This window comes from Pseudopipra pipra, chromosome 7 (genome assembly GCF_036250125.1).
Source record: "Pseudopipra pipra isolate bDixPip1 chromosome 7, bDixPip1.hap1, whole genome shotgun sequence".
In the NCBI taxonomy this organism is placed as follows: Eukaryota; Metazoa; Chordata; class Aves; order Passeriformes; family Pipridae; genus Pseudopipra; species Pseudopipra pipra.
The window spans coordinates 4313635-4329672 of NC_087555.1; positions in this window are offsets into that span (position 1 = coordinate 4313635).

Consider the following 16038-nt stretch of genomic DNA (forward strand, 5'->3'; position numbering starts at 1 on the left):
TTGAAGCCCATCCCATCCTGCCCTCCCTGCCAGGGACAGGGACACCTTCCACTAGACCAGGTTGCTCCAAGCCCTGGCCAGCCTGGCCTTGGACACTCCCAGGGATGGATTTCTTCCATATATCTGATCTAAATCCCTCTCTTTTAGATTAAACACCCTTTCCCTGCCGTTATGTTTGGTTTTTTTGCCTTGATAGTTTCGGGTTTTTTCCCCTTTATTTTCATTGTGTGTTCCCCCCTCCAGTAGTTGCCTTTTCTGCCCCCTTTATTTTCCTTTTCCTATGCTTTCCTTTCCCCTCCTTCCTTATATTTTTCCTTTCCTTCCCCTTTTCTATATTCTTCTTTCCCCCCCTTTTCTCCCCTTTCCTATCTTTTTCTTTTTTACCCCTTTCATATATTTTCTTTTTTTCCCTTTTCTCTGCTTCTTTGATATTGTCTTTCTTCCCTTTTACCCCTCCACCCCCCATCGATCCCTTTATTTCCTTTTCCCTCCCAGGGGCTTGTCCCAGTTGCATTCACATTTTTCCTCCTTTCCCCCCCCCCCCCCCCCCCTTTATTTCTTTCCCACAAATACATATTGAGGCAACTTTCTGGTGGTTTTCCATTCCCTTACCACTTGAAAACCAGTTTAGTATTATTTTTTCCCCTGACAACTGCTGTAAACCTGCCTCATGCATTGTGTTTCCTCCATCAGTTGCATCCCCAAAGTGAGCACATCTGTGCACCAAGGGTGGCTGGGAAGTGACCACTGAGACTGAGGACATGTGTCTGCATCCCACAATGCCACTTCATCACTCCTAGCAGGATTTCCTCAGGTTTTTTTGCTTCTTAAAACAAGTAAGTGTACATGTATATATAACATACATGTCTGTATAAAATATAAGTATAAATAAATAAGTATAGATAGATATATGACAAAAAATCAGGAATGAATGAAATGGGAGCATGTTGCTTGTAAAACCCCACCCATAATTTCCAAGCCCTGTTTTTGGTAGGAGGCTGGTTTTGGGGGTGGTAGAGCTGTTTTACCTTCTTGTGAATGATGTCTAGCTGGCAGGCAAGTTGGGGTATTAAAAAAGAATTGTTTCAATGTATTGCTTGTGTGCAGAGTGAGAAGCATCTGTTGCAGAACATTGAAAGGGTCCTTCTTTAAAAGGGGAAAAAATCAAAGCTACTGAGACAGGATTCTAGCACAGTTTTTTGGGGGAAATGCACTCCTCTGAGAGCCAGTGGAGAAGGGAAAAGCAAGAAGTTTGGGACAATGAGCGTTTTGCCAGTGATGATATTTTCTGCCATAAATCTCTGTGTCTGTGTTCCTTCTTCCTTTTTTCTTTCTCCCTTGAAGCCCCAGCTCACATAATTAGGTGAGACTCTTGGCTATCAAATGTTTGAAGTAAAGTTCCTAGCCCCTCTGATTTTGGGGAAAAAGCTTGAAAATGCAAATCTTGAAGAATCAAGATCATAATAAAAAGCATGTAAGACGTTATTTTTCTGATGCCCATCATGTAATTTCTTTAAGTGTATTGGATCAATGTTTTTTGTTTTGTTTTTGTTTGTTTGTTTGTTTTCTGAGTACTTGTTGCACTTTCTCTGGGCTGAGTTTGGGACAATGGTGTACAATCAGCTTGTAACTTGCTGTATTAATGTGAAAGGGGTCATTCATGCTTTTATTCTGCAATGTACTGCTCAAAAATAACTTCTAAAATTAATGGCTATTAACCTATTGCATGTGTTTGCGATAAAAAAGTAGGAAGCTTTCTGAAGGAATTGAAATGAGAGCACCAAGATGGCTTGATATGATGTGGATGTTAATTATTAATCTGAATTTATTACCCTCTGTTAGCACCTCAGTGCCACAGTGCATAAGATTATTGTGCCAGAAGCTGTATTAATGGTGGAATAATGCCCATTGCTCACTTCCCCACCTGGCTTCTTCACTCCCCCCAAGAAAGTTGGAGAACAGCAAATATCTTCCTTTTAAAAATGGGAAATTAAGCCATGAAGAAGTGATGTGTGAGAGTGTGCAGGGAGGCTGTGCACGGGCAGAGGGGATTTGTTTGTAGGGAACTTTTAAAAAAAAGAATTGTGTTGCTGGGAAAAGTCATGCAGCAAAATTAATTATGAAATAAGTAGAGTTGGGGTTTTTTTTCTTTTCATGGGAAAGGAGCTTGTTTTGTATCTGAAATGGGAGTTGTGTGTGATTGAGAATAAGTAATTGGCTTAGCCTAAGAAAATAGAGATTTATAAACAAAGAAACTGGGGAGTGGGAGATGTTCTGGTTTGCTGTAGGTTTCAGCAGTTGCATTCCAGTTGAATCCTTGAGCTTTTGGGTAATTTGAAGTGGGAGGGCACGGGGCTGCCTGGGCTATTTAATGGGGCTGTCCTCGAAGCACTGCCCTGGGACATTTGCTGTGCCTGCACTTCAGGTTTGGCTCAGCTGCTCTCCAGCCCCATCTCCTGCTTTCTTCTCCTTTTCTTTATCTCCCTTCTTGTCTCTTCCCTTGGAGGCCAGTCCATCCTGGCTTGTATCAAAAACGGTGTGTCCAGCAGGACCAGGGCAGTGACTGTCCCTGTGCTGGCACTGCCGAGGCCCCTCCAGGGCTGTGTCCAGTTCTGGGCCCCCACGACAAGAAGGACATAGAGGGGCTGGAGAATGTGCAGGGAAGGGAACGGAGCTGGGAAGGGGCTGGAGCAGCAGGAGCAGCTCAGGGAGCTGGGGGGGCTCAGCCTGGAGCAAAGGAGGCTCAGGGGGGACCTTCTGGCTCTGGAAGTCCCTGACAGGAGGGGGGAGCCGGGGGGGGTCGGGCTCTGCTCCCAGGGAACAAGGGACAGGAGGAGAGGGAATGGCCTCAGGCTGTACCAGGGGAGGGTCAGGTTGGACATCAGGAGGAATTTCTCTACTGAAAGGGTGGACAGGGGTTTCCCAGGGAGGTGGTGGAGTCCTCATCCCTGGAAGTGTCCAAGGAAGGACTGGACATGTCACTCAGTGCTCTGGGCTGGGGGACAAGGTGAGGATCAGTCAAAGGTTGGACTTGATGATCTTGGGGGTCTTTTCCAACCTCAGTGACTCTGTGATCCTATGATCACTGCAGCCTGAAGTGCAGCTGAGGTCCAGCAGACCATCAGTGGTCAGTCAACATACTGGATTGTCTCGGTCTTTCCATTATGGGGTCACATGTCTCCAATAATCCCTACAGGCAGCAAGCCATCTGAGGTCTCTAGGTACCAGCAGAGATTAAAGGGATTTGTAGTTGTTATTCCATGCACTGTACATTTTTTGTATAGCATCACTAGCAACTTCCTCATCCAGATCATGTTGCATTAAAAAATAAGACTGTGTTATTTAATCTTTGCAGCAGGAATAGGTGATGGGTTTTATACACCGTGTTCCTTTTGGCATCTGTAATTGCTTAGGCTCTTGCAAACATGAGCTTAAAAGTTCTGCTGCCTTGGAAACTAGGTGCCATCATCTTTCAAAAAAGTCTTTTATTACAAGCTTAAGAGGTGACTTGTGAGCTTACAAGGGGATAACATATAAAACTGGAGGGTCTTGTTCCTCTCAACATGGGTCCCTGGCAAAGAGCTTAGTGCACCTGTCTGTTATTGAGCAGGGCTTAAGTAAAGCGAGGAACATAATGGGAATAATGTTCTGCCTTTGCAACTTGTGTTTCAAAGCACTTACTGAGGTCTGGATTGTCCCTCAAGGCACAGGGTGGAAGATGGAGTGGAGTTTTTGTGAGTGTTGCTGGCCCAAAGAGCAGGCAAAGGGCTCCTCACCATGTGGGATGGATGAGCTGAGGCTTCAGGACACCACTTGGGAGTCAAGGATTCTACCTCTTGTGTGGCCACGGGACAGGTGTGAGATCTGTGCTGGGGTGGCCTCACCTCGAGTCCCAAGGGCAGTTTTGGGTCCCGCAGTATAAGAAGTGTTATGTATTAGAGATATATCAGATATCTATTAGACTATATGAGAGAGTATCCAAAGGAGGGACACAAAGGTGGTGAAGGGCCCAGAAGGGCCATATGAGGAGCAGCTGAGAGCACTTGGCTTTTTCAGCCTGGAGGAGACTGAGGGGAGACCTCATTGGGTCTGCAGCTTCCTTATGAAGAGGCCTTCATGGACATGGTGGGATTCTTGGAGTTGTCCTGTTCAGGGCCAGGAGTTGGACTCAATCCTTGTGAGTCCCTTCCAACTCAGGATATTCTGTGATTCCATGATCTCTCACTGACATGAGGGGTCGTGGAAGGGCCTGTTTGTGTCCTGCTAATGAGCTGGATGAAACTGGGGTGGTGGAGAAGTGCCAGGAGGGGATGATGTTTTGCTGGATGTCTCACACTAAAAATCCCCCTTGCTCCGTAGCCCTACCCTGGAGCACCAGTGTCCCTCTCATCCTGGAGGGTTCAACAGAGGAGCTCTCCCACCAGGCACAGTGGCTGTCACAGCACTTACAGCAGGACAACTGTCCCCAGATGGGGACCTGGTTGCAACTGAGTTGCACAGCAAACTTCTGTGTCCAGAGAAGTGAGAAGTAGGGCTCCCTGGAGCCTCCTCTTCTCCGGCAGAACACCTCCCCCTCCCAGCCTGCCTGTGTAGCAGAGGTGCTCCATCCCTCAGCTCACTACTTCCTTGCACATGGGTGTTTGGTTTTCCTTTAGGCTTGGGTGGGAGCGTGTAAAGGAGCTCTGGGTGGCTCATTGCTGCAAGCTGGGGGACTTGGGTCAGCCTTGTGGCCCCAGTGGTGTCTTCCAGCTCAGGCTGACCCCCAGGAGGGGTGGCTCTGCCAGCTGGGCTGCACTGACCACTTCCTTTAGCCCTGTGATCAGTGGCTCAGCTATTTTGCCAGTTAACATAACTGCCAATTCTACTTCAAGGCTGAGTGAAGGGGATTTGTCGGCGGTCAGGGCTGTTAGACTTTGATATAGCAGCCTGTTCATCAGGCCCGAGCGTGGTACATGGAGGAGGAGGATTGGAGCAGAATTAGAAGGTATAAAGTTCAAATCTAATTTGAAGAATTTTCCCTCTATCCCTTAAATGTGGGAAATGTTCCTGTGGTTTCAGGTATAAAATGTCACACTTCATAAGGAGCATGCGTTTTAAATCTCAGCCAGATATTAAATGCCGAGCCGCACTCCACTTCTCTTTTGTTAAAAAAGAAAACCCCAAATCATCTCTCCTGAAAGAATGTTGTTTGATAAAATTAAAGCTTTCTAAAGAAGCTGGTTCAAATAGTGTCAGCTCTGTACCATCACGAAACATCAGGGTGTGTATTGATTTTATTCTGTATTAACAACTGTTCATCAGCATTTTGCTATTTAATTATCTAGGATGCTGTTCTTAAAGATGCCAACCAGCATCAGTCAAAGAGTCAATACAGATTGACAACATACACCAGATGCTTTTTTGGTGAGAAGGAAACAGAAAAAGGGATTGGACTCCGGCTGCTGGCTATTATCCCAGTAATTTGTTAATAGAGGTTTTAATTGAACGTTTGGCTCCAGCCAGCAAATTTTTTAATAAATTAACACAAAGACTGTGTCAAGCTTGAGTCACTTAGGGGGGCAAAGTTCGCTTCTATATTATCCTGCAAAACAAATATTGGAAATAAGTAGCATTTCTGTGATTGTGTAATGTGAAGATGTGTTCAGTATGGCTTGTGGAATGGCACTTCTGGACAGACCCATTTCAGTTCTCTTAAGAGACACGAATCTTCTGACCACTTCCTCACTTCATAGGCTCACCAGTCAGCAGTTTGAAATATTATTTATGCTTTTCTCATGATTTTGATGGAAAAATGACTAAGTTTGACTGTTAACACTGGCTGTGTGTGCACATTAATCACTGAAAACTCCAAGAAATTCTCATGGTCTTAAGCAGACAAGGAGAAAATGCTGCTGTGTGGCCCTTGCAGTTGCAGTGGGATTCCAGCTGACCTGAGCCCCTGTGTCTCATGCTGGGGTAAATGGGCAGGAGGTTTGGTGGGCCCAGCCAGTTGGAGAGCCCTGGATTGGTGAGAACTCAGCAACGTGTAGCTTGCTTTCCATGGGAGGAGGGGATGAAGATGCTGGTCTCTGATGTGGTCTCTTTATCCCTGTGCTGTTTAATGGTCTTTCTGTTAGTGGGAAAAAAAATAGCTGTGAGGTGTTACCACAAATTTATGGGACAGCAGTCTGGGCTTCAGCCATCCTGCACAGTGCATAAGGCACAGAAGCTGCTGGAAAGGCCTTGGCACTCCAGCTGGTGTTGCTGGGCATGACCAGGGTACAGAAGACTGCAGAGAAAGGGGCAGTGGAAGCAGCTCAGTCCTTCAGAGGTCAAGTCTGGATCAGGAAGATCCTCTTCTAGACCCCCTGTCTGATTGAAGGGAAGCGTTGGAGCTCCGGGACTCGATGTGTTTAAAGCTGCCAACTGAGAGTGACTTGGGGCTCCAGAAGGGGATGTTTGCCATCTGCTTTAGCAGTTCATTCCCCAGAAAAGGAGGAATTCATCTAGTATTCGTGCACGTAGGCAGTTGTTTCATTGTGTTTTGTTATGTTTTCCCTCCCACTCTCCAGTAAAACACCTGTTGAGTTAATCCCCTTTTGACTCAACTCAAAAGCAAGGAAGTCAAACTCCATGAGAGGCTGAGCATTTCTGTGGGGGAGCTCTAGCTGGCGTGTTTTGAAGGCTTCCAGAAGTGAAACTATTAGAGCAAGGAAGGGAGGATACTTAATATTGCTGGACATAAGGATGACTTGAGTCACAAAGTGTTAGTCTGGAAGGAGGAGATATCTTGGAGCTTCCCAAGTTGTTCTTAAGGATGGTGAGAAACATTTTAAAGCTCCCATTTTAGTGCATCTTCAATGAATTTGAACTCATTTGATTTAAAAAAAACCCCCTCCTATTACTAAGTTGGATGTGTCCTGCTTTATTTTCACTGAAAAGTTAAAAGCAAGCAGAACAAAACATCAGCAGAAAGTAACCCCAAAATACAGTGGCTTTGTAGGGAGCTACAAGCCATCAGCAACTGAAATTTGGTGGCAACCTTTGGTTCTGCAGATGTGCTTGGTGCATTGTGCAGGGAAAGAAGTTCCTCCAGAGGGGACCCTCTATGTCCTCTCTAAGCTTTGGAAGAGCCTCTTGTGCTCTGGTGCCCCTCAGGATCCAACCTTAAGTGATGAAGGATAAGATGGATGAGCAATTTCCCCGATCCCTGCCCTGTAATTGCCCATGTCTGTGTGCTCAGGCTCTGGGGACGTTATTTCCAGTCTGTGGTGACTCAGTTTCCCTCTGGGGTGTCCCAGGATGAGTCAGGTTTAACTGACACGGTTGCATCAATGAAGCAAAACCAACAAGCTATGCCCAGATAATTCACTGATTGCAGCAAGAGCTCAGGGGTTAATACCATCCCACCTCGAGCTGGAGGAACAATAGGAGCCCGGTGCCTGCCTTCACTTCTCTGTGGAAATGAGTGAGAAACTTCACATTTATTTTTTTCCTCCTCCCGGTTCAACTTCTCGTGCTATAAATAAGCAGCACAGTGTGAGAGAAAAATGAATAACAAGGGGCTGTAGCTTTTTAGGTGCCCTGTGACAGGATGTTTTCTTGATTATCCTGTTTCTTGTAAACATGGCGATGGCTTTTGTAGCCCAGATGTGGAGGCAGCCTGAGTTCATTGTTCGAACACCTGCTGTCCTTTCAAATGGACCCAGTGCAGCCCATTGATAAAATTCAGACTCAAGAAACCTGCAGCACCAGGCTGAGCTCCTGTAGATAACTCAAAAAAAAAAAAAAAAAAATCCTCGAGGATCTGACATCCGCCCCGTTGGGATTTTTTTTCTCTATTATATTTGATTGGGAGGGGAAGGGAAGCTTAAGATTATTTTTTTCCCCCCTGCTCTTGTTCTCACAATAGCAATAAAAACAATACTCCCTGGCTCAGAGGTGGTAAACTGTGAGAAATAACAACAATAGCTCACTTTGTCATTATGCAGCCAACTTTATGAATGAAACTGGTGGCTGCAGTTTAATTTCCAAGCCTGTCTCTGCTTTTGGTGTGATGGAATGAAATAAAAAGGCCAGAGAAGGAAGAGCTCATAACTGGTGCGGGGTTGTCGCTGGGAGTGAGCACAGGGAAAGGTTTTGTCTGAGCTGGAGAAGGGTAGCAGGGGGTTTTTCTGCTTCCTGCATCAAGATCAAAGTGCAAAACAGGTGAATTTGCTCAGTTAAACAGTGGCTTTGCAGCATTTTCTTTATTTGGCACTGGAGTATGGTGGTGTAACACCTTAGAGACAGCAGGTACAGCTCTTCCCAGGTTGGCTACGTGGGGTAATTGAAGCTGGTAGGCCCTTGCTGGGACAGGTCTGCTTTATGAGGTGCACAGTAATGCCACAGGGTCTGGGAAGAAAAGGGTAAAACGCAGGCCAAAATGCATCCAGTGCACTTGTTTCTGCAGATGAAGGTCAGTTATGTGCTTTCTGTGTACCTGAGTGTTTCTTTGGTTGGCTCTTGAGGGCTAAAACTGCTTGTTGGGGAGGTCAGAGTTGAGGTGCTCAGTCAGGGCAACGAGTGTTTTAGCAGCTTTTTCTCATATAGGAGGCTTGTTCCGCACAGTGTTTGGAGCAGGAGAGATTCTTGTGGTGAGGTCTCTTGCGTCCCTCCCTGCTCCTCACACGTGTCCCACCTGTGCCTTTGGCTGCAGAGCAGGGGAGTCGTGCAGTGATTCGTTTCCTGCTGCTTTGAGCAGGGGATTGGAGCAGATGGTCTGCAAAGCTCCCTCCCAGCCTGAGAGACTGTGTGCTTACCCTGCCGAGGGCGCCGGGTGCCAACAGTGAGTGTACAAAGGCACTTAATGGGCCAAAGGCTTTCTCCCCCACCACTGAAAATGAGCTCTGGAACCGGGAAGGAGTCAGTCCAGCCCCAAAATAATCATTTTGCCCGAGACAGGTAAAACCAGTTGGCCAGACCTGCATGTGCCGTGACTTCACCTGGCTCCACCAGATGTGGCCAGTCCCAGGGTAGGATTGGAAGGACTCGTTCGGAGCATCCCACGTGTCCTCCAGCACTCCAGTCCCAGGAGAGAGGACGCTGCTCCAGCTGGCGATGAAGCCGTGGAGGGCCCTCTCCCCAACAGCCTGTCTATCCCGTTGCTCTCCACCTTGGGCCCGTGAGTTGGATCCCGGGAAGGGAAGCACCCAGGATGAACCCTTCCTTTGCACCTGCCTTTCCTTGAGCCCCCCCGGGCAGGCGGGGCAGGGGCTGGCACATGTGGGTGCCTGCATGGGCCAGGAGCACGCGCTGCCCCCGCGCTGCCAACTCCCCCATCATGGGGACCTGCCCGGCCGGGGTGGGACACCACAGCCTCTCCACAGCCAGTGCCTGAAGAAATTTGGCTCTTAAATCCAATTACGCTCGCAGACTGAGCTCTTTTGTACTCGCTCTTGTCACTGCGAAGTCCTGCGTGTGCAGCCTTTGCTTTTTACCCCATGTTTTGGCCGGTTTGAACTTTTTAATGGCCGTGGTTAAAAGCAGGAGAGCGGGAGTTGGAAGGTGCTGAATGTCCTCAGCTTTCTTCTGCATGCGCTTTCTGAGGAAAATGCCTGTTTGCTGATGTCACCTCATATGGCTCCATGTCAGAACTTAGTTACATTTGCTGAAAAAGCTGCCCTAAACACCCGAAATGCTTGCATGAGTTTTTCTAGCATGCACGGGGAGGTGTCCTTGATGACCTTTCACGGTAATTACAGCAGTTAGGAGATGTTTGCCCCAGGCAAACTTCTCTCTGAGGTCTTCAGTGTTGTGCACTTAGTTGTTTTGGATTTCCCCTTCCACATTATTCTGGAAAATAGCACTGTGGCCACTCATGTCTTACTTTTCCCCTGAAGTCTCTCAATTGCTGTTGGGAGGCAGGGAAAGCTGCTGGGGATTTTCACAAACGACCCAAATACGGCTTTAAGGAAGCATTTATATTTCCTATTTGTGTTTTGCTTTTGGACCCTGACTTCCAGAAACTCTTTTTTCCCAAGAAAAACCCAGACAATCAGACTAATACTTCTTTTAAAACATGTGAAAGATGACGGACGAACATCCATGAGCAGCAAGTTTCCTTTCAAGCAATTCTGAGCAAATGCAAAGCCTTTTTGAAGTGGTTTACTGCAATTGTAGTCTCCTTGCTTCCTGCTCCTGCTTTGGGCACCCCTCCCGGCACGTTGTGTGTGGCTACAGAGTGGTGGGGGAAGCTGGAAGCCAGCAAAAGGCGAGGGGGCTTTAAAATCTTATTTCTTTTTCTACTTAGAATGCTGCTGGAGAGACATTGCATTTTACTCCTTCCTACTGTCAAGGCACGATATTTCCCCCAGCATTGGCACCAGTGGAGCAGGGAGGGGTGTGAAAGGAATGGGAATAGATTCCATGTTGAATGAGTCTCCAGTTAGGAGTCCAGATTGTGGGCAGGCTAAAAAAGCCTTTGTTTAGCCTGCAGTCAGTAGTTTTAGCAGGAGTGCTGGGTGTGGAGCTGGGAAGGGGGGTGTCCTCTGCTCATTCTGGTGTGATTTACAGTGTTGGGATCTATCTATGGGATGGGTTGACAGAGCCAAAGCAGAGGGAAATGTGCTCTGGAGACCCTTGTCTCAGTGCCAGAGGGTGCGAAGCAAGGGCAGAGCTGCTCCTTCCCCGTGCCCACATTTCTCCTGGTGGTCGGTCCGTCCTTCCTGCTGCCCTCTGTGATATCGGACTGTTTGCTGCCCCACAGTTGTGCTGGAGCTGTCTGGGGGACCTCGGGATGCACTGGGTGAGGATGGAGGAAGGTTAAGATGGCTTTGAAGCCATAGCCTGCTGGATGGTCAGGATGTAGTGAGTGATGAAGGCTGGAGACATCATTGCCCCACTAGCTGTCTGGCTGCATCTGCGAGAGTGGGAAGCACCTACTGAGCCCCTCCTGGCCTAATTCCTTTCATAAGTAGGATATTGTCAGAGCTTGGTGAAAAGCAGTGACTTGCAGCAAGGCTGTGGCTTTGTACCACCATGGTCTTGCCAGTTTCTCCAGAAGTGTAAAAAAACTAGTTGCCTTTGGTGCCTGCTGTACTCCATCAGCTGACACTGTCCGAGCAGCCGAATGCCTGAGTTTTCTTGGCAGCTGTTTCAGAGCAAGATGCTGTTCTTTGCTTGATCAACATGCACGTTAACATATCTGTTAATTACGTTATGTAATCTGGCACTGGGCTCTTGCAAAGACCTCCTCCTGCTGCTGAAGGTGGTGATGGAGACCAGGCTGAGCTGGTCATGCCTCCCTCCTGGTGTGTGGTGGCACCTCCAGCACGAAGGGACCGTTGGGGGTCCTGAAGGGCTCATGTGTGGAGCAAACAGGCTTTGGCTCCAAATCCAGAGGTTGGTGAAGAGCATACGGTCCCTGAGAGGTACAGCTTGTATTTCTAAAAGCCTGGAAAACTGGCTTTCCCTTTTCCTAGCGCCTGGCCCGAGGAGGAGCAGGACTTAAGCACATACTCAAATTTCAGCATGTGCTTAAGTGTTGTCCTGAATGGGGACCCTCTCGAGCTGTAGCTGAAGTGCTGTTCTGAACCAGGGCCAGCAGACTGTGAAAGTCGTCTCTTGTTCCTCTACACCCCCTCGTATGTGCTCGTTGCAGCTCTCTGGCTATTTACTACAAGGAGAAAATCACTTGATTTAGTTGCCGCTCGCTTGGTAACTGAGAGCAGGCAGGTTGGGAGAGTCACACATGAGCTGGGAGTGAGACATCTGACCTTGTCTCTTGTCTGTCTTGTTTTTATGATCCTAATTCTGTTCTAAATTAAATCTTTTGTTTAGCTGCTGGGTTTTTTCTTCCCCTCCTTTTTGTTTTCGCATGAATGCTTGTCTCTATATTTAGGTCTGCCAGGGTGGGATGTTATGAATAATTGTTGATTGATATTATTAAACACTAACACGCTTGGCTGTGTTGCACTAATGATGGGGCTTTGGGGATATGCAAATCAATTAATTGCAGTAATTGCTGTAATAACTGTTTTGGAGGATGCTGCTGAAGAGCCCTTGGGAGAGCGGACAAAGACGGGGATGTTTGGCAGCGTGAAGGAGAAGGGGTGCTTGAGAATCACTGGAGAGGGCTCCTTCAAGTTGCCAGTTTGTGAAGTTGGGTTTGTTTTGCTCTCCAGAACCCACTCATACCAAATCCTCTCTGGCTTTGTTTCTGAGTTACCCTAGTGTGCTTACTTCTGGGCCCTTTGTGCTGTGGTGGAGCTGAAGAACCTCACAGATGAGACAGAGCCTTTTCCAGGTAATCTCCTGGCTTAGAAATCTGGGAGACCTCCCTGGAAAACACCCGAGGGGGGAAAAATTATTTCCAAGACTGACCCTGTGTGTCACCTCACACTGAACAGCTTTGGTTTGTCAGCTGATTCTCATTCATGTCAAAGCTGCTTTTCCCCTTCTGTGGCAACATGACGAGGCCTCACAGTGGGCACAGAAGGGACGTGAGATGCCTCAGGAGCCATTGTGGGAAGGCTGTGAAGGGAATGGGATTTTGGGTATTGTGAGGATGGGGAGGAAAAAGTCTCTTCTGGCTTCTTCCCCATCCTATATGTGCTCTCCCTGCCTTTGTGTATTATTGTATATTCTTTTGTCTGGATTTCCATATGCAACGTGCCTTAGTCTCCGTGCTCCGGGGCGAGTGTTCAATGTGGTGCACAGATGGTGCTCCCAGAAATCCTGTTATTTGCTAATGGGATTTTGTGCTAAGCGTTTCCACTGTTCTTTTTAAAAGTCTGCGTGTTTGGGTAAACATGCCCAGAGCCTCCCCCTGCCGAGACACCCTCTCCCATGTAGCTGAGAACATGACTTTATTTTTTTATTTGCTTGCTTTTTTAATCCTCATGAAGGATGTCAGGCCAGCTTCTGTGGGAGGCAGTGCTGAGGTCCGTGCCTCCACGTTGCAGGAGGGGCACTGAATCCCAGAGTCCTAGAATTGCTGGGGTTGGAAGGGACCTCTGGAGATTGTTCAGTCCAACCCTCCTGCCCAGGCAGGGTCACCTGGAGCAGGTGATGCAGGAACGTGTCCGGGTGGGTTTGGAATGTCTCCAGAGGGGGAGACTCCATGCCCTCCCTGGGCAGCCTGTCAGTCCCCCCTGGCTCTGCCGGATGTCACAACCCTGCAAGGTGGCCTGGCCAGCCCGATTGGGGCCCTCCAATGTGCCCTTGTTACCTTGCTGGTGGTCCTGCCCTTACATTTTGCACTGAGATATCCTTATCTATTCAGCAGCTTCCCCTGGGTCCTGCAGCATTTCAGTAATGCAGTGTTCAGCTATTATGCAGCAATTCCCAGCTATTATGCAGCAATTCCCCTCTGTGCCCTCCATTCTTCAAGCACTGCTCCAAATCATGATATAAATAGCAAAAGCCTCGAATATGTTGCTTTTATTACCAGAGGCCTTTCAGAGCAGGTTAGATGTGTGCCTGACGGGGACAATGCAGCGCTGACTCTTCCAACGGGGCACAGAGCTGGACTAGGTGACCTCCCGAGGCCTCTTCCAACCCCTATTTTTCCGTCACTGCATGACATTCACTGCCAGTGGGTAAGTGCAGCTTTGTTTTGTGTCAGGCTGGCTGGAGGGAGGTCAGGGCTCGGCCCTCGTGGCCAGCAGACAGTCCCAGGGTGTGTGTCAGGAAGTTCCCTGTCTGCCTGCGCACCCGTGTCTGCTCATCCTGCGAAATGCTCCTCTCCTAAGTGCTTCCCATGCTCCTCTGCCATGGGAAAGTGAGTCACATGAGGGCAGAGGTTCTCCTTTAGCTGGCCAAGGACTCCAGGTGGTTCCTCTGGAGGTGATCTTAACCAGAAAAATGTGATCGCAACCCTGGTTCACAAAGTACAGGCAGCTCCAGGCAGGAACCCTGCCAAGGACTGTTCCTGTTATGGTGCAGTGCCACGGAGCTGGTGAATTTGGGACTGGGAGCTGACCAGGCAAAGGGGAGCCAGCTGCAGGATATTGCTACGTGCAGATGGAGGATTGACATCAGGGCTCCATTAGAGCTGTATTGTCCTCTAAAAGTGAGTCCTGGACTCAGAAAACCCTCATCTCCGGCTGTGTGCCTGTGCCAGTGTCCAGCTCTGGGCTTGGGAGCTCTCGTAGCAAAGTAAGACTCATGGTCCGCTCCACAGCACCTGGATCTGTCTCCATGTTTTGTTTGGACATCATTGCACCCATTAGACATCTGGCTGAGATGGTGTTAGTCCACCTGTAGTGGTTTTGTGACTGCTTTGTCCAAAATTTGGGAGCTAGGGGGCATTCTGGAATGCAGCCCTCTGTGCCTCACAGCCCTCTCCAGCATCAGAGTTTGGGAAGTAACATTTTCTAGGTCTGCAAAACACTCTTCAGCAGTGCCCCACTGTGATCTGATGTCTCTGTGGGGAAAACAGCTCTTCAGAGGTGTTGGTTTTCCATGCCCATCATGAAATACCTCTTTGCCTTGTGTTTTTGTAGCCTCTCAGTTTTGCTGATTTTTATCAGCCTTCTGATAAGGGTGATTAGATCTGATTTGTTTGAATTACAGCCTGACTGCTTTCAGCTCTCACAGACACAACACTGTTCGAGCTACACGCAGGGGAAGCGAGGAGGGGAGAGCTTTTCTCCCTCCCTGATAATGGGTAGCAGATGTGATACCATTCCCAGGTCAAGGGTCTGAAATCATCAAGCAGCAGGAAAAACGCTGTGCTAGGATGGCACTTTAAAGCTGTACAGGGAAGGATGTGGCAAAGGTTGAGCCATCCTCTGCTCAGCAGCAGCTCAGAGCGCTGCTCTGCAACGTTTCACAAGCTGTGGGATATTGAAGGAGTCCTGGTTTGGTGGTTTGGCCCCAGGAGCTGTTCTTTAAGTTTGTAATACACCATTAGTGATTTCTTGTTAAAAATCAAGACTGCCCACGGCTCGTTTGTGGCTTGGGAGCTGTGTGCAGTCAGTTTGTCAGTGTGTCTTGTTTTTCTGGAGGTGTGATGCTGCATTTTTTCCCCTTTTTAGAGACTCCTGTGCTACTAGAAAGACTTTTCCCCTCAAACCAGGTTTTGTACGAGGTTGGTGACCTGCAGCGAGCCAGACCATGATACACACAATATTGAAACCTGGCTTTCTGTGTTACTGGGAGCACTTTTTCCCCTCAAGCCCTTGCAGTAGCTTTCCAAGGTAGTTCAAAAAATCTGGGGCAGCTCAGGCTGCAGAGTATGGCTGTGCCCTTGTGCCTTTGTCCCTTGATCTAGTGGCTGAAAATCTGAAAGAAGACACGGTTCAGCTGTGGGTTTGGTGCCATTTCAGGCTCTGGGAGGAGCCTGAATTCTGCCTGCAGGTGCATCTTTTCTGCAGGACTTGGCCAGGTGCATCTCTGGGTCTTGCCCTCCTCACCACCCCCACCCTCAGTCTCCTCTGACAGCTGATTTAAATCATAGTGGCAAATCCTTGTGGGATTGCTCTTTAGAAAACAGGCTGTGCTTTAACTGGCTGGTGGTCTCAGTGAGAGCAATAAGCTTTAAAAGCCATGTGCCAATCCTGGGCTCAAGACGCCCCTTGGAAAAAGAGCTTCCTAGTTTCTGGCTGAATGTGGTAATCTAATAGTAAGAGGTCACTCCTAGTGTGAGGGCAGAGAGCTGCAGGAGGTTTAAGGAGGGAACTGAGTGCGCTTACAGCATGCCAACAAATACCTGGAAATATTGGAATGAGCCTTGAGGAGCTGCCGCGAACCTCACTTTGGAAGGTGAGTGAGTTGCACCTCTGAGGGCTTCTGTGGGGAAAAGGCAGGGGAGTGGGCTAGAAGTGAGGATGTGGCAGCTTCATCTTAACATGGAGGTGTGTTTTGGAGAGGAACAGCTCAGCCTGGGCTGTCTTTTCATTGCTGCAATGGGTGGCAGTTACATGATCCAGTGGTGGCTTCATGGCAAAAAATTTGTCCCTTTCTCATTCTTCTGCTTTTTTATTTTCCCTGCTCCCCTCACCTCCAGCAAGGTGTCCTCTAAGTTAGATTTAGGATAAGAGAAGGGAAGTCCATGTGTTTAACTTAATGACTGGT